Source organism: Hyperolius riggenbachi, chromosome 2 (assembly GCF_040937935.1).
Source record: "Hyperolius riggenbachi isolate aHypRig1 chromosome 2, aHypRig1.pri, whole genome shotgun sequence".
Lineage (NCBI taxonomy): Eukaryota > Metazoa > Chordata > Amphibia > Anura > Hyperoliidae > Hyperolius > Hyperolius riggenbachi.
This window is the reverse complement of record NC_090647.1, coordinates 140542870-140554950: the sequence shown is the minus strand read 5'-3', so window position 1 is coordinate 140554950 and position 12081 is coordinate 140542870. Positions and strand designations below refer to the sequence as shown.

General features: G+C 61.2%; 20 non-coding genes and 38 pseudogenes across 20 annotated transcripts; all 58 read left to right on the top strand.

Annotated features, from left to right (window-relative positions):
- The first annotated feature begins 13 nt into the window (after positions 1–13).
- On the top strand, positions 14–132 carry LOC137548764 (5S ribosomal RNA; annotated as a pseudogene).
- Positions 133–364: 232 nt separating this feature from the next.
- On the top strand, positions 365–483 carry LOC137552150 (5S ribosomal RNA; annotated as a pseudogene).
- Positions 484–566: 83 nt separating this feature from the next.
- LOC137549143 (5S ribosomal RNA) lies at positions 567–685 on the top strand (annotated as a pseudogene).
- Positions 686–779: 94 nt separating this feature from the next.
- On the top strand, positions 780–898 carry LOC137557276 (5S ribosomal RNA; annotated as a pseudogene).
- An 83-nt stretch (positions 899–981) lies between these two features.
- On the top strand, positions 982–1100 carry LOC137558234 (5S ribosomal RNA; annotated as a pseudogene).
- An 83-nt stretch (positions 1101–1183) lies between these two features.
- LOC137559052 (5S ribosomal RNA) lies at positions 1184–1302 on the top strand (annotated as a pseudogene).
- An 83-nt stretch (positions 1303–1385) lies between these two features.
- LOC137557780 (5S ribosomal RNA) lies at positions 1386–1504 on the top strand (annotated as a pseudogene).
- Positions 1505–1587: 83 nt separating this feature from the next.
- LOC137558790 (5S ribosomal RNA) lies at positions 1588–1706 on the top strand (annotated as a pseudogene).
- An 83-nt stretch (positions 1707–1789) lies between these two features.
- Positions 1790–1908, top strand: LOC137547629 (5S ribosomal RNA; annotated as a pseudogene).
- An 83-nt stretch (positions 1909–1991) lies between these two features.
- Positions 1992–2110, top strand: LOC137548922 (5S ribosomal RNA; annotated as a pseudogene).
- Positions 2111–2193: 83 nt separating this feature from the next.
- On the top strand, positions 2194–2312 carry LOC137552439 (5S ribosomal RNA). The gene has a single exon (XR_011027137.1). It is a non-coding gene; the product is annotated as a 5S ribosomal RNA (ribosomal RNA).
- Positions 2313–2395: 83 nt separating this feature from the next.
- Positions 2396–2514, top strand: LOC137557144 (5S ribosomal RNA). Its single transcript, XR_011029531.1, has one exon. It is a non-coding gene; the product is annotated as a 5S ribosomal RNA (ribosomal RNA).
- Positions 2515–2597: 83 nt separating this feature from the next.
- Positions 2598–2716, top strand: LOC137552427 (5S ribosomal RNA). Its single transcript, XR_011027136.1, has one exon. It is a non-coding gene; the product is annotated as a 5S ribosomal RNA (ribosomal RNA).
- Positions 2717–2799: 83 nt separating this feature from the next.
- On the top strand, positions 2800–2918 carry LOC137557133 (5S ribosomal RNA). The gene has a single exon (XR_011029530.1). It is a non-coding gene; the product is annotated as a 5S ribosomal RNA (ribosomal RNA).
- Positions 2919–3001: 83 nt separating this feature from the next.
- Positions 3002–3120, top strand: LOC137552416 (5S ribosomal RNA). The gene has a single exon (XR_011027135.1). It is a non-coding gene; the product is annotated as a 5S ribosomal RNA (ribosomal RNA).
- Positions 3121–3192: 72 nt separating this feature from the next.
- LOC137557122 (5S ribosomal RNA) lies at positions 3193–3311 on the top strand. The gene has a single exon (XR_011029529.1). It is a non-coding gene; the product is annotated as a 5S ribosomal RNA (ribosomal RNA).
- Positions 3312–3394: 83 nt separating this feature from the next.
- Positions 3395–3513, top strand: LOC137558618 (5S ribosomal RNA; annotated as a pseudogene).
- Positions 3514–3585: 72 nt separating this feature from the next.
- LOC137549883 (5S ribosomal RNA) lies at positions 3586–3704 on the top strand. The gene has a single exon (XR_011026863.1). It is a non-coding gene; the product is annotated as a 5S ribosomal RNA (ribosomal RNA).
- An 83-nt stretch (positions 3705–3787) lies between these two features.
- Positions 3788–3906, top strand: LOC137552405 (5S ribosomal RNA). Its single transcript, XR_011027134.1, has one exon. It is a non-coding gene; the product is annotated as a 5S ribosomal RNA (ribosomal RNA).
- Positions 3907–3978: 72 nt separating this feature from the next.
- LOC137552394 (5S ribosomal RNA) lies at positions 3979–4097 on the top strand. The gene has a single exon (XR_011027133.1). It is a non-coding gene; the product is annotated as a 5S ribosomal RNA (ribosomal RNA).
- An 83-nt stretch (positions 4098–4180) lies between these two features.
- LOC137552382 (5S ribosomal RNA) lies at positions 4181–4299 on the top strand. Its single transcript, XR_011027132.1, has one exon. It is a non-coding gene; the product is annotated as a 5S ribosomal RNA (ribosomal RNA).
- Positions 4300–4371: 72 nt separating this feature from the next.
- LOC137557110 (5S ribosomal RNA) lies at positions 4372–4490 on the top strand. The gene has a single exon (XR_011029528.1). It is a non-coding gene; the product is annotated as a 5S ribosomal RNA (ribosomal RNA).
- Positions 4491–4573: 83 nt separating this feature from the next.
- On the top strand, positions 4574–4692 carry LOC137552371 (5S ribosomal RNA). Its single transcript, XR_011027131.1, has one exon. It is a non-coding gene; the product is annotated as a 5S ribosomal RNA (ribosomal RNA).
- An 83-nt stretch (positions 4693–4775) lies between these two features.
- Positions 4776–4894, top strand: LOC137552359 (5S ribosomal RNA). The gene has a single exon (XR_011027129.1). It is a non-coding gene; the product is annotated as a 5S ribosomal RNA (ribosomal RNA).
- An 83-nt stretch (positions 4895–4977) lies between these two features.
- LOC137558243 (5S ribosomal RNA) lies at positions 4978–5096 on the top strand (annotated as a pseudogene).
- An 83-nt stretch (positions 5097–5179) lies between these two features.
- On the top strand, positions 5180–5298 carry LOC137552346 (5S ribosomal RNA). Its single transcript, XR_011027127.1, has one exon. It is a non-coding gene; the product is annotated as a 5S ribosomal RNA (ribosomal RNA).
- Positions 5299–5381: 83 nt separating this feature from the next.
- Positions 5382–5500, top strand: LOC137550587 (5S ribosomal RNA; annotated as a pseudogene).
- An 83-nt stretch (positions 5501–5583) lies between these two features.
- On the top strand, positions 5584–5702 carry LOC137558617 (5S ribosomal RNA; annotated as a pseudogene).
- An 83-nt stretch (positions 5703–5785) lies between these two features.
- On the top strand, positions 5786–5904 carry LOC137550946 (5S ribosomal RNA; annotated as a pseudogene).
- Positions 5905–5987: 83 nt separating this feature from the next.
- Positions 5988–6106, top strand: LOC137551379 (5S ribosomal RNA; annotated as a pseudogene).
- Positions 6107–6189: 83 nt separating this feature from the next.
- LOC137551076 (5S ribosomal RNA) lies at positions 6190–6308 on the top strand (annotated as a pseudogene).
- Positions 6309–6391: 83 nt separating this feature from the next.
- On the top strand, positions 6392–6510 carry LOC137551703 (5S ribosomal RNA; annotated as a pseudogene).
- An 83-nt stretch (positions 6511–6593) lies between these two features.
- Positions 6594–6712, top strand: LOC137548763 (5S ribosomal RNA; annotated as a pseudogene).
- A 232-nt stretch (positions 6713–6944) lies between these two features.
- LOC137552149 (5S ribosomal RNA) lies at positions 6945–7063 on the top strand (annotated as a pseudogene).
- Positions 7064–7146: 83 nt separating this feature from the next.
- On the top strand, positions 7147–7265 carry LOC137558565 (5S ribosomal RNA; annotated as a pseudogene).
- Positions 7266–7359: 94 nt separating this feature from the next.
- Positions 7360–7478, top strand: LOC137548254 (5S ribosomal RNA; annotated as a pseudogene).
- Positions 7479–7561: 83 nt separating this feature from the next.
- On the top strand, positions 7562–7680 carry LOC137557106 (5S ribosomal RNA; annotated as a pseudogene).
- Positions 7681–7912: 232 nt separating this feature from the next.
- LOC137552148 (5S ribosomal RNA) lies at positions 7913–8031 on the top strand (annotated as a pseudogene).
- Positions 8032–8114: 83 nt separating this feature from the next.
- LOC137558564 (5S ribosomal RNA) lies at positions 8115–8233 on the top strand (annotated as a pseudogene).
- A 94-nt stretch (positions 8234–8327) lies between these two features.
- Positions 8328–8446, top strand: LOC137548253 (5S ribosomal RNA; annotated as a pseudogene).
- An 83-nt stretch (positions 8447–8529) lies between these two features.
- On the top strand, positions 8530–8648 carry LOC137559051 (5S ribosomal RNA; annotated as a pseudogene).
- Positions 8649–8731: 83 nt separating this feature from the next.
- Positions 8732–8850, top strand: LOC137548576 (5S ribosomal RNA; annotated as a pseudogene).
- Positions 8851–8933: 83 nt separating this feature from the next.
- Positions 8934–9052, top strand: LOC137558789 (5S ribosomal RNA; annotated as a pseudogene).
- Positions 9053–9135: 83 nt separating this feature from the next.
- LOC137551163 (5S ribosomal RNA) lies at positions 9136–9254 on the top strand (annotated as a pseudogene).
- An 83-nt stretch (positions 9255–9337) lies between these two features.
- On the top strand, positions 9338–9456 carry LOC137548921 (5S ribosomal RNA; annotated as a pseudogene).
- Positions 9457–9539: 83 nt separating this feature from the next.
- Positions 9540–9658, top strand: LOC137552335 (5S ribosomal RNA). Its single transcript, XR_011027126.1, has one exon. It is a non-coding gene; the product is annotated as a 5S ribosomal RNA (ribosomal RNA).
- Positions 9659–9741: 83 nt separating this feature from the next.
- On the top strand, positions 9742–9860 carry LOC137557275 (5S ribosomal RNA; annotated as a pseudogene).
- Positions 9861–9943: 83 nt separating this feature from the next.
- Positions 9944–10062, top strand: LOC137552324 (5S ribosomal RNA). The gene has a single exon (XR_011027125.1). It is a non-coding gene; the product is annotated as a 5S ribosomal RNA (ribosomal RNA).
- A 72-nt stretch (positions 10063–10134) lies between these two features.
- Positions 10135–10253, top strand: LOC137557099 (5S ribosomal RNA). The gene has a single exon (XR_011029527.1). It is a non-coding gene; the product is annotated as a 5S ribosomal RNA (ribosomal RNA).
- An 83-nt stretch (positions 10254–10336) lies between these two features.
- Positions 10337–10455, top strand: LOC137552313 (5S ribosomal RNA). The gene has a single exon (XR_011027124.1). It is a non-coding gene; the product is annotated as a 5S ribosomal RNA (ribosomal RNA).
- An 83-nt stretch (positions 10456–10538) lies between these two features.
- LOC137552302 (5S ribosomal RNA) lies at positions 10539–10657 on the top strand. The gene has a single exon (XR_011027122.1). It is a non-coding gene; the product is annotated as a 5S ribosomal RNA (ribosomal RNA).
- An 83-nt stretch (positions 10658–10740) lies between these two features.
- On the top strand, positions 10741–10859 carry LOC137558242 (5S ribosomal RNA; annotated as a pseudogene).
- An 83-nt stretch (positions 10860–10942) lies between these two features.
- On the top strand, positions 10943–11061 carry LOC137552290 (5S ribosomal RNA). Its single transcript, XR_011027121.1, has one exon. It is a non-coding gene; the product is annotated as a 5S ribosomal RNA (ribosomal RNA).
- An 83-nt stretch (positions 11062–11144) lies between these two features.
- LOC137550585 (5S ribosomal RNA) lies at positions 11145–11263 on the top strand (annotated as a pseudogene).
- Positions 11264–11346: 83 nt separating this feature from the next.
- LOC137558616 (5S ribosomal RNA) lies at positions 11347–11465 on the top strand (annotated as a pseudogene).
- An 83-nt stretch (positions 11466–11548) lies between these two features.
- On the top strand, positions 11549–11667 carry LOC137550945 (5S ribosomal RNA; annotated as a pseudogene).
- An 83-nt stretch (positions 11668–11750) lies between these two features.
- LOC137551377 (5S ribosomal RNA) lies at positions 11751–11869 on the top strand (annotated as a pseudogene).
- An 83-nt stretch (positions 11870–11952) lies between these two features.
- LOC137551075 (5S ribosomal RNA) lies at positions 11953–12071 on the top strand (annotated as a pseudogene).
- The last annotated feature ends 10 nt before the right edge of the window (positions 12072–12081 follow it).

The window sequence follows — 12081 nt, the reverse complement described above, 5'->3', positions numbered from 1 at the left end:
CGCCTTGGAGGTTGCCTGCGGCCACTCTAAGCCGAAAGCGCCCGCTCTCGTCAGATCGCGGAAGCTAAGCAGCTTCAGGCCTGGTTAGTAGCTGCATGGGAGACCGGCTGTGAACCCCAGGTGCTGCAGGCGGTTTTTTTGGGTTTGAGGCCCAATGGCTATGAGCACGCGTGGGAAGCCTCACCTTCAAAGATGCCTGCGGCCACACTAAGCCGAAAGCGTCAGATTGCGGAAGCTAAGCGGTTTCAGGCCTGGTTAGTAGCTGCATGGGAGACCGGCTGTGAACCCCTGGTGCTGCAGGCATTTTTTTGGGTTTGAGGCCCAATGGCTATGAGCACGCGTGGGAAGCCTCACCTTGGAGGATACCTGCGGCCACACTAAGCCGAAAGCGCCCGCTCTCGTCAGATCGTGGAAGCTAAGTGGCTTCAGGCCTGGTTAGTAGCTGCATGGGAGACCGGCTGTGAACCCTAGGTGCTGCAGGCGTTTTTTTGGGTTTGAGGCCCAATGGCTATGAGCACGCGTGGGAAGCCTCACCTTCAAGGCGCCGGAACGGCGCCTTGGAGGTTGCCTGCGGCCACACTAAGCCGAAAGCGCCCGCTCTCGTCAGATTGCGGAAGCTAAGCGGCTTCAGGCCTGGTTAGTAGCTGCTTGGGAGACCGACTGTGAACCCCAGGTGCTGCAGGTGTTTTTTTGGGTTTGAGGCCCAATGGCTATGAGCACGCGTGGGAAGCCTCACCTTCAAGGCGCCGGAACGGCGCCTTAACGGCGCCTTGCAGTTTGCCTGCGGCCACACTAAGCCGAAAGCGCCCGCTCTCGTCAGATCGCGGAAGCTAAGCGGCTTCAGGCCTGGTTAGTAGCTGCATGGGAGACCGGCTGTGAACCCCAGGTGCTGCAGGTGTTTTTTTGGGTTTGAGGCCCAATGGCTATGAGCACGCGTGGGAAGCCTCACCTTCAAGGCGCCGGAACGGCGCCTTGGAGGTTGCCTGCGGCCACACTAAGCCGAAAGCGCCCGCTCTCGTCAGATCGCGGGAGCTAAGCGGCTTCAGGCCTGGTTAGTAGCTGCATGGGAGACCGGCTGTGAACCCCAGGTGCTGCAGGCGGTTTTTTGGGTTTGAGGCCCAATGGCTATGAGCACGCGTGGGAAGCCTCACCTTCAAGGCGCCGGAACGGCGGCTTGGAGGTTGCCTGCGGCCACACTAAGCTGAAAGCGCCCGCTCTCGTCAGATCGCGGAAGCTAAGCGGCTTCAGGCCTGGTTAGTAGCTGCATGGGAGACCGGCTGTGAACCCCAGGTGCTGCAGGTGTTTTTTTGGGTTTGAGGCCCAATGGCTATGAGCACGCGTGGGAAGCCTCACCTTCAAGGCGCCGGAACGGCGCCTTGGAGGTTGCCTGCGGCCACACTAAGCCGAAAGCGCCTGCTCTCGTCAGATCGCGGAAGCTAAGCGGCTTCAGGCCTGGTTAGTAGCTGCATGGGAGACCGGCTGTGAACCCCAGGTGCTGCAGGCGTTTTTTTGGGTTTGAGGCCCAATGGCTATGAGCACGCGTGGGAAGCCTCACCTTCAAGGCGCCGGAACGGCGCCTTGGAGGTTGCCTGCGGCCACACTAAGCCGAAAGCGCCCGCTCTCGTCAGATTGCGGAAGCTAAGCGGCTTCAGGCCTGGTTAGTAGCTGCATGGGAGACCGGCTGTGAACCCCAGGTGCTGCAGGCGTTTTTTTGGGTTTGAGGCCCAATGGCTATGCGCACGCGTGGGAAGCCTCACCTTCAAGGCGCCGGAATGGCGCCTTGGAGGTTGCCTGTGGCCACACTAAGCCGAAAGCGCCCGCTCTCGTCAGATCGCGGAAGCTAAGCGGCTTCAGGCCTGGTTAGTAGCTGCATGGGAGACTGGCTGTGAACCCCAGGTGCTGCAGGCGGTTTTTTGGGTTTGAGGCCCAATGGCTATGAGCACGCGTGGGAAGCCTCACCTTCAAGGCGCCGGAACCGCGCCTTGGAGGTTACCTGCGGCCACACTAAGCCGAAAGCGCCTGCTCTCGTCAGATTGCGGAAGCTAAGCGGCTTCAGGCCTGGTTAGTAGCTGCATGGGAGACCGGCTGTGAACCCCAGGTGCTGCAGGTGTTTTTTTGGGTTTGAGGCCCAATGGCTATGAGCACGCGTGGGAAGCCTCACCTTCAAGGCGCCGGAACGGCGCCCTGGAGGTTGCCTGCGGCCACACTAAGCCGAAAGCGCCCGCTCTCGTCAGATCGCGGAAGCTAAGCGGCTTCAGGCCTGGTTAGTAGCTGCATGGGAGACCGGCTGTGAACCCCAGGTGCTGCAGGCGTTGTTTTGGGTTTGAGGCCCAATGGCTATGAGCACGCGTGGGAAGCCTCACCTTCAAGGCGCCGGAACGGCGCCTTGGAGGTTGCCTGCGGCCACACTAAGCCGAAAGCGCCCGCTCTCGTCAGATCGCGGAAGCTAAGCGGCTTCAGGCCTGGTTAGTAGCTGCATGGGAGACCGGCTGTGAACCCCAGGTGCTGCAGGCATTGTTTTGGGTTTGAGGCCCAATGGCTATGAGCACACGTGGGAAGCCTCACCTTCAAGGCGCCGGAACGGCGCCCTGGAGGTTGCCTGCGGCCACACTAAGCCGAAAGCGCCCGCTCTCGTCAGATCGCGGAAGCTAAGCGGCTTCAGGCCTGGTTAGTAGCTGCATGGGAGACCGGCTGTGAACCCCAGGTGCTGCAGGCGTTGTTTTGGGTTTGAGGCCCAATGGCTATGAGCACGCGTGGGAAGCCTCACCTTCAAGGCGCCGGAACGGCGCCTTGGAGGTTGCCTGCGGCCACACTAAGCCGAAAGCGCCCGCTCTCGTCAGATCGCGGAAGCTAAGCGGCTTCAGGCCTGGTTAGTAGCTGCATGGGAGACCGGCTGTGAACCCCAGGTGCTGCAGGCATTGTTTTGGGTTTGAGGCCCAATGGCTATGAGCACGCGTGGGAAGCCTCACCTTCAAGGCGCCGGAACGGCGCCCTGGAGGTTGCCTGCGGCCACACTAAGCCGAAAGCGCCCGCTCTCGTCAGATCGCGGAAGCTAAGCGGCTTCAGGCCTGGTTAGTAGCTGCATGGGAGACCGGCTGTGAACCCCAGGTGCTGCAGGCGTTGTTTTGGGTTTGAGGCCCAATGGCTATGAGCACGCGTGGGAAGCCTCACCTTCAAGGCGCCTTGGAGGTTGCCTGCGGCCACACTAAGCCGAAAGCGCCCGCTCTCGTCAGATCGCGGAAGCTAAGCGGCTTCAGGCCTGGTTAGTAGCTGCATGGGAGACCGGCTGTGAACCCCAGGTGCTGCAGGCATTGTTTTGGGTTTGAGGCCCAATGGCTATGAGCACGCGTGGGAAGCCTCACCTTCAAGGCGCCGGAACGGCGCCCTGGAGGTTGCCTGCGGCCACACTAAGCCGAAAGCGCCCGCTCTCGTCAGATCGTGGAAGCTAAGCGGCTTCAGGCCTGGTTAGTAGCTGCATGGGAGACCGGCTGTGAACCCCAGGTGCTGCAGGCGTTGTTTTGGGTTTGAGGCCCAATGGCTATGAGCACGCGTGGGAAGCCTCACCTTCAAGGCGCCTTGGAGGTTGCCTGCAGCCACACTAAGCCGAAAGCGCCCGCTCTCGTCAGATCGCGGAAGCTAAGCGGCTTCAGGCCTGGTTAGTAGCTGCATGGGAGACCGGCTGTGAACCCCAGGTGCTGCAGGCATTGTTTTGGGTTTGAGGCCCAATGGCTATGAGCACGCGTGGGAAGCCTCACCTTCAAGGCGCCGGAACGGCGCCCTGGAGGTTGCCTGCGGCCACACTAAGCCGAAAGCGCCCGCTCTCGTCAGATCGCGGAAGCTAAGCGGCTTCAGGCCTGGTTAGTAGCTGCATGGGAGACCGGCTGTGAACCCCAGGTGCTGCAGGCGTTGTTTTGGGTTTGAGGCCCAATGGCTATGAGCACGCGTGGGAAGCCTCACCTTCAAGGCGCCTTGGAGGTTGCCTGCGGCCACACTAAGCCGAAAGCGCCCGCTCTCGTCAGATCGCGGAAGCTAAGCGGCTTCAGGCCTGGTTAGTAGCTGCATGGGAGACCGGCTGTGAACCCCAGGTGCTGCAGGCGTTGTTTTGGGTTTGAGGCCCAATGGCTATGAGCACGCGTGGGAAGCCTCACCTTCAAGGCGCCGGAACGGCGCCTTGGCGGTTGCCTGCGGCCACACTAAGCCGAAAGCGCCCGCTCTCGTCAGATCGCGGAAGCTAAGCGGCTTCAGGCCTGGTTAGTAGCTGCATGGGAGACCGGCTGTGAACCCCAGGTGCTGCAGGCGTTGTTTTGGGTTTGAGGCCCAATGGCTATGAGCACGCGTGGGAAGCCTCACCTTCAAGGCGCCTTGGAGGTTGCCTGCGGCCACACTAAGCCGAAAGCGCCCGCTCTCGTCAGATCGCGGAAGCTAAGCGGCTTCAGGCCTGGTTAGTAGCTGCATGGGAGACCGGCTGTGAACCCCAGGTGCTGCAGGCATTGTTTTGGGTTTGAGGCCCAATGGCTATGAGCACGCGTGGGAAGCCTCACCTTCAAGGCGCCGGAACGGCGCCCTGGAGGTTGCCTGCGGCCACACTAAGCCGAAAGCGCCCGCTCTCGTCAGATCGCGGAAGCTAAGCGGCTTCAGGCCTGGTTAGTAGCTGCATGGGAGACCGGCTGTGAACCCCAGGTGCTGCAGGCGTTGTTTTGGGTTTGAGGCCCAATGGCTATGAGCACGCGTGGGAAGCCTCACCTTCAAGGGGCCGGAACGGCGCCCTGGAGGTTGCCTGCGGCCACACTAAGCCGAAAGCGCCCGCTCTCGTCAGATCGCGGAAGCTAAGCGGCTTCAGGCCTGGTTAGTAGCTGCATGGGAGACCGGCTGTGAACCCCAGGTGCTGCAGGCGTTGTTTTGGGTTTGAGGCCCAATGGCTATGAGCACGCGTGGGAAGCCTCACCTTCAAGGCGCCGGAACGGCGCCTTGGAGGTTGCCTGCGGCCACACTAAGCCAAAAGCGCCCGCTCTCGTCAGATCGCGGAAGCTAAGCGGCTTCAGGCCTGGTTAGTAGCTGCATGGGAGACCGGCTGTGAACCCCAGGTGCTGCAGGCATTGTTTTGGGTTTGAGGCCCAATGGCTATGAGCACGCGTGGGAAGCCTCACCTTCAAGGCGCCGGAACGGCGCCCTGGAGGTTGCCTGCGGCCACACTAAGCCGAAAGCGCCCGCTCTCGTCAGATCGCGGAAGCTAAGCGGCTTCAGGCCTGGTTAGTAGCTGCATGGGAGACCGGCTGTGAACCCCAGGTGCTGCAGGCGTTGTTTTGGGTTTGAGGCCCAATGGCTATGAGCACGCGTGGGAAGCCTCACCTTCAAGGCGCCGGAACGGCGCCTTGGAGGTTGCCTGCGGCCACACTAAGCCGAAAGCGCCCGCTCTCGTCAGATCGCGTAAGCTAAGCGGCTTCAGCCCTGGTTAGTAGCTGCATGGGAGACCGGCTGTGAACCCCAGGTGCTGCAGGCATTGTTTTGGGTTTGAGGCCCAATGGCTATGAGCACGCGTGGGAAGCCTCACCTTCAAGGCGCCGGAACGGCGCCCTGGAGGTTGCCTGCGGCCACACTAAGCCGAAAGCGCCCGCTCTCGTCAGATCGTGGAAGCTAAGCGGCTTCAGGCCTGGTTAGTAGCTGCATGGGAGACCGGCTGTGAACCCCAGGTGCTGCAGGCGTTGTTTTGGGTTTGAGGCCCAATGGCTATGAGCACGCGTGGGAAGCCTCACCTTCAAGGCGCCGGAACGGCGCCTTGGAGGTTGCCTGCGGCCACACTAAGCCGAAAGCGCCCACTCTCGTCAGATCGCGGAAGCTAAGCGGTTTCAGGCCTGGTTAGTAGCTGCATGGGAGACCGGCTGTGAACCCCAGGTGCTGCAGGTGTTTTTTTGGGTTTGAGGCCCAATGGCTATGAGCACGCGTGGGAAGCCTCACCTTCAAGGCGCCGGAACGGCGCCTTGAAGGTTGCCTGCGGCCACTCTAAGCCGAAAGCGCCCGCTCTCGTCAGATCGCGGAAGCTAAGCAGCTTCAGCCCTGGTTAGTAGCTGCATGGGAGACCGGCTGTGAACCCCAGGTGCTGCAGGCATTGTTTTGGGTTTGAGGCCCAATGGCTATGAGCACGCGTGGGAAGCCTCACCTTCAAGGCGCCGGAACGGCGCCCTGGAGGTTGCCAGCGGCCACACTAAGCCGAAAGCGCCCGCTCTCGTCAGATCGTGGAAGCTAAGCGGCTTCAGGCCTGGTTAGTAGCTGCATGGGAGACCGGCTGTGAACCGCAGGTGCTGCAGGCGTTTTTTTGGGTTTGAGGCCCAATGGCTATGAGCACGCGTGGGAAGCCTCACTTTCAAGGCGCCGGAACGGCGCCTTGGAGGTTGCTTGCGGCCACACTAAGCCGAAAGCGCCCACTCTCGTCAGATCGCGGAAGCTAAGCGGTTTCAGGCCTGGTTAGTAGCTGCATGGGAGACCGGCTGTGAACCCCAGGTGCTGCAGGTGTTTTTTTGGGTTTGAGGCCCAATGGCTATGAGCACGCGTGGGAAGCCTCACCTTCAAGGCGCCGGAACGGCGCCTTGGAGGTTGCCTGCGGCCACTCTAAGCCGAAAGCGCCCGCTCTCGTCAGATCGCGGAAGCTAAGCAGCTTCAGGCCTGGTTAGTAGCTGCATGGGAGACCGGCTGTGAACCCCAGGTGCTGCAGGCGGTTTTTTTGGGTTTGAGGCCCAATGGCTATGAGCACGCGTGGGAAGCCTCACCTTCAAAGATGCCTGCGGCCACACTAAGCCGAAAGCGTCAGATCGCGGAAGCTAAGCGGTTTCAGGCCTGGTTAGTAGCTGCATGGGAGACCGGCTGTGAACCCCTGGTGCTGCAGGCATTTTTTTGGGTTTGAGGCCCAATGGCTATGAGCACGCGTGGGAAGCCACACCTTGGAGGTTACCTGCGGCCACACTAAGCCGAAAGCGCCCGCTCTCGTCAGATCGTGGAAGCTAAGTGGCTTCAGGCCTGGTTAGTAGCTGCATGGGAGACCGGCTGTGAACCCTAGGTGCTGCAGGCGTTTTTTTGGGTTTGAGGCCCAATGGCTATGAGCACGCGTGGGAAGCCTCACCTTCAAGGCGCCGGAACGGCGCCTTGGAGGTTGCCTGCGGCCACACTAAGCCGAAAGCGCCCGCTCTCGTCAGATCGCGGAAGCTAAGCGGCTTCAGGCCTGGTTAGTAGCTGCTTGGGAGACCGACTGTGAACCCCAGGTGCTGCAGGTGTTTTTTTGGGTTTGAGGCCCAATGGCTATGAGCACGCGTGGGAAGCCTCACCTTCAAGGCGCCGGAACGGCGCCTTAACGGCGCCTTGCAGTTTGCCTGCGGCCACACTAAGCCGAAAGCGCCCGCTCTCGTCAGATCGCGGAAGCTAAGCGGCTTCAGGCCTTGTTAGTAGCTGCATGGGAGACCGGCTGTGAACCCCAGGTGCTGCAGGCGGTTTTTTGGGTTTGAGGCCCAATGGCTATGAGCACGCGTGGGAAGCCTCACCTTCAAGGCGCCGGAACGGCGCCTTGGAGGTTGCCTGCGGCCACACTAAGCTGAAAGCGCCCGCTCTCGTCAGATCGCGGAAGCTAAGCGGCTTCAGGCCTGGTTAGTAGCTGCATGGGAGACCGGCTGTGAACCCCAGGTGCTGCAGGCGGTTTTTTTGGGTTTGAGGCCCAATGGCTATGAGCACGCGTGGGAAGCCTCACCTTCAAAGATGCCTGCGGCCACACTAAGCCGAAAGCGTCAGATCGCGGAAGCTAAGCGGTTTCAGGCCTGGTTAGTAGCTGCATGGGAGACCGGCTGTGAACCCCTGGTGCTGCAGGCATTTTTTTGGGTTTGAGGCCCAATGGCTATGAGCACGCGTGGGAAGCCACACCTTGGAGGTTACCTGCGGCCACACTAAGCCGAAAGCGCCCGCTCTCGTCAGATCGTGGAAGCTAAGTGGCTTCAGGCCTGGTTAGTAGCTGCATGGGAGACCGGCTGTGAACCCTAGGTGCTGCAGGCGTTTTTTTGGGTTTGAGGCCCAATGGCTATGAGCACGCGTGGGAAGCCTCACCTTCAAGGCGCCGGAACGGCGCCTTGGAGGTTGCCTGCGGCCACACTAAGCCGAAAGCGCCCGCTCTCGTCAGATCGCGGAAGCTAAGCGGCTTCAGGCCTGGTTAGTAGCTGCTTGGGAGACCGACTGTGAACCCCAGGTGCTGCAGGTGTTTTTTTGGGTTTGAGGCCCAATGGCTATGAGCACGCGTGGGAAGCCTCACCTTCAAGGCGCCGGAACGGCGCCTTAACGGCGCCTTGCAGTTTGCCTGCGGCCACACTAAGCCGAAAGCGCCCGCTCTCGTCAGATCGCGGAAGCTAAGCGGCTTCAGGCCTTGTTAGTAGCTGCATGGGAGACCGGCTGTGAACCCCAGGTGCTGCAGGCGGTTTTTTGGGTTTGAGGCCCAATGGCTATGAGCACGCGTGGGAAGCCTCACCTTCAAGGCGCCGGAACGGCGCCTTGGAGGTTGCCTGCGGCCACACTAAGCTGAAAGCGCCCGCTCTCGTCAGATCGCGGAAGCTAAGCGGCTTCAGGCCTGGTTAGTAGCTGCATGGGAGACCGGCTGTGAACCCCAGGTGCTGCAGGTGTTTTTTTGGGTTTGAGGCCCAATGGCTATGAGCACGCGTGGGAAGCCTCACCTTCAAGGCGCCGGAACGGCGCCTTGGAGGTTGCCTGCGGCCACACTAAGCCGAAAGCGCCTGCTCTCGTCAGATTGCGGAAGCTAAGCGGCTTCAGGCCTGGTTAGTAGCTGCATGGGAGACCGGCTGTGAACCCCAGGTGCTGCAGGCGTTTTTTTGGGTTTGAGGCCCAATGGCTATGAGCACGCGTGGGAAGCCTCACCTTCAAGGCGCCGGAACGGCGCCTTGGAGGTTGCCTGCGGCCACACTAAGCCGAAAGCGCCCGCTCTCGTCAGATTGCGGAAGCTAAGCGGCTTCAGGCCTGGTTAGTAGCTGCATGGGAGACCGGCTGTGAACCCCAGGTGCTGCAGGCGTTTTTTTGGGTTTGAGGCCCAATGGCTATGCGCACGCGTGGGAAGCCTCACCTTCAAGGCGCCGGAACGGCGCCTTGGAGGTTGCCTGTGGCCACACTAAGCCGAAAGCGCCCGCTCTCGTCAGATCGCGGAAGCTAAGCGGCTTCAGGCCTGGTTAGTAGCTGCATGGGAGACTGGCTGTGAACCCCAGGTGGTGCAGGCGGTTTTTTGGGTTTGAGGCCCAATGGCTATGAGCACGCGTGGGAAGCCTCACCTTCAAGGCGCCGGAACCGCGCCGTGGAGGTTACCTGCGGCCACACTAAGCCGAAAGCGCCTGCTCTCGTCAGATTGCGGAAGCTAAGCGGCTTCAGGCCTGGTTAGTAGCTGCATGGGAGACCGGCTGTGAACCCCAGGTGCTGCAGGTGTTTTTTTGGGTTTGAGGCCCAATGGCTATGAGCACGCGTGGGAAGCCTCACCTTCAAGGCGCCGGAACGGCACCCTGGAGGTTGCCTGCGGCCACACTAAGCCGAAAGCGCCCGCTCTCGTCAGATCGCGGAAGCTAAGCGGCTTCAGGCCTGGTTAGTAGCTGCATGGGAGACCGGCTGTGAACCCCAGGTGCTGCAGGCGTTGTTTTGGGTTTGAGGCCCAATGGCTATGAGCACGCGTGGGAAGCCTCACCTTCAAGGCGCCGGAACGGCGCCTTGGAGGTTGCCTGCGGCCACACTAAGCCGAAAGCGCCCGCTCTCGTCAGATCGCGGAAGCTAAGCGGCTTCAGGCCTGGTTAGTAGCTGCATGGGAGACCGGCTGTGAACCCCAGGTGCTGCAGGTGTTGTTTTGGGTTTGAGGCCCAATGGCTATGAGCACGCGTGGGAAGCCTCACCTTCAAGGCGCCGGAACGGCGCCTTGCAGGTTGCCTGCGGCCACACTAAGCCGAAAGCGCCCGCTCTCGTCAGATCGCGGAAGCTAAGCGGCTTCAGGCCTGGTTAGTAGCTGCATGGGAGACCGGCTGTGAACCCCAGGTGCTGCAGGCGTTGTTTTGGGTTTGAGGCCCAATGGCTATGAGCACGCGTGGGAAGCCTCACCTTCAAGGCGCCTTGGAGGTTGCCTGCGGCCACACTAAGCCGAAAGCGCCCGCTCTCGTCAGATCGCGGAAGCTAAGCGGCTTCAGGCCTGGTTAGTAGCTGCATGGGAGACCGGCTGTGAACCCCAGGTGCTGCAGGCATTGTTTTGGGTTTGAGGCCCAATGGCTATGAGCACGCGTGGGAAGCCTCACCTTCAAGGCGCCGGAACGGCGCCCTGGAGGTTGCCTGCGGCCACACTAAGCCGAAAGCGCCCGCTCTCGTCAGATCGCGGAAGCTAAGCGGCTTCAGGCCTGGTTAGTAGCTGCATGGGAGACCGGCTGTGAACCCCAGGTGCTGCAGGCGTTGTTTTGGGTTTGAGGCCCAATGGCTATGAGCACGCGTGGGAAGCCTCATCTTCAAGGGGCCGGAACGGCGCCCTGGAGGTTGCCTGCGGCCACACTAAGCCGAAAGCGCCCGCTCTCGTCAGATCGCGGAAGCTAAGCGGCTTCAGGCCTGGTTAGTAGCTGCATGGGAGACCGGCTGTGAACCCCAGGTGCTGCAGGCGTTGTTTTGGGTTTGAGGCCCAATGGCTATGAGCACGCGTGGGAAGCCTCACCTTCAAGGCGCCGGAACGGCGCCTTGGAGGTTGCCTGCGGCCACACTAAGCCAAAAGCGCCCGCTCTCGTCAGATCGCGGAAGCTAAGCGGCTTCAGGCCTGGTTAGTAGCTGCATGGGAGACCGGCTGTGAACCCCAGGTGCTGCAGGCATTGTTTTGGGTTTGAGGCCCAATGGCTATGAGCACGCGTGGGAAGCCTCACCTTCAAGGCGCCGGAACGGCGCCCTGGAGGTTGCCTGCGGCCACACTAAGCCGAAAGCGCCCGCTCTCGTCAGATCGCGGAAGCTAAGCGGCTTCAGGCCTGGTTAGTAGCTGCATGGGAGACCGGCTGTGAACCCCAGGTGCTGCAGGCGTTGTTTTGGGTTTGAGGCCCAATGGCTATGAGCACGCGTGGGAAGCCTCACCTTCAAGGCGCCGGAACGGCGCCTTGGAGGTTGCCTGCGGCCACACTAAGCCGAAAGCGCCCGCTCTCGTCAGATCGCGTAAGCTAAGCGGCTTCAGCCCTGGTTAGTAGCTGCATGGGAGACCGGCTGTGAACCCCAGGTGCTGCAGGCATTGTTTTGGGTTTGAGGCCCAATGGCTATGAGCACGCGTGGGAAGCCTCACCTTCAAGGCGCCGGAACGGCGCCCTGGAGGTTGCCTGCGGCCACACTAAGCCGAAAGCGCCCGCTCTCGTCAGATCGTGGAAGCTAAGCGGCTTCAGGCCTGGTTAGTAGCTGCATGGGAGACCGGCTGTGAACCCCAGGTGCTGCAGGCGTTGTTTTGGGTTTGAGGCCCAATGGCTATGAGCACGCGTGGGAAGCCTCACCTTCAAGGCGCCGGAACGGCGCCTTGGAGGTTGCCTGCGGCCACACTAAGCCGAAAGCGCCCACTCTCGTCAGATCGCGGAAGCTAAGCGGTTTCAGGCCTGGTTAGTAGCTGCATGGGAGACCGGCTGTGAACCCCAGGTGCTGCAGGTGTTTTTTTGGGTTTGAGGCCCAATGGCTATGAGCACGCGTGGGAAGCCTCACCTTCAAGGCGCCGGAACGGCGCCTTGAAGGTTGCCTGCGGCCACTCTAAGCCGAAAGCGCCCGCTCTCGTCAGATCGCGGAAGCTAAGCAGCTTCAGCCCTGGTTAGTAGCTGCATGGGAGACCGGCTGTGAACCCCAGGTGCTGCAGGCATTGTTTTGGGTTTGAGGCCCAATGGCTATGAGCACGCGTGGGAAGCCTCACCTTCAAGGCGCCGGAACGGCGCCCTGGAGGTTGCCAGCGGCCACACTAAGCCGAAAGCGCCCGCTCTCGTCAGATCGTGGAAGCTAAGCGGCTTCAGGCCTGGTTAGTAGCTGCATGGGAGACCGGCTGTGAACCGCAGGTGCTGCAGGCGTTTTTTTGGG